Source organism: Octopus bimaculoides, chromosome 1 (genome assembly GCF_001194135.2).
Source record: "Octopus bimaculoides isolate UCB-OBI-ISO-001 chromosome 1, ASM119413v2, whole genome shotgun sequence".
Classification (NCBI taxonomy): domain Eukaryota; kingdom Metazoa; phylum Mollusca; class Cephalopoda; order Octopoda; family Octopodidae; genus Octopus; species Octopus bimaculoides.
In genome coordinates, this window is record NC_068981.1 from 192599854 (window position 1) to 192600284 (window position 431).

Consider the following 431-nt stretch of genomic DNA (forward strand, 5'->3'; position numbering starts at 1 on the left):
ATATGTATACATATACATCTCTCTCTCTCTCTCTGAAAGTATCTGTCATTACAGTATCGAAATGTGATTGTTTCAGTTAGTAGAATAGTTTCATTTTTAAAGTGAAAGTATTTGACATGAGTGTTTTTGTTTCACTTTCGACACGTAATACTTAAATAGTGGAGGAGATATTATGTTGCCGTGGGCTCGAACTCTGCAAGAAGTTAAAATTTTTTTTGACTAAAACACAACTGGAACCCTAAGTAAGGCATCTGTAAAATTTGAATGAAATTGGTTGCGTAGTTCTCGAGTTTTAGGGATTCACACAGACAGACACACATTCTCATTTTTATATATATAGATACCTTCATGGACAAAAAAAGAGGGATTGGTCAGTCTAGTTTCGATCCTATGGTGGAATTTTGTTGGCAACTGAGCATCCTTTTTAACTA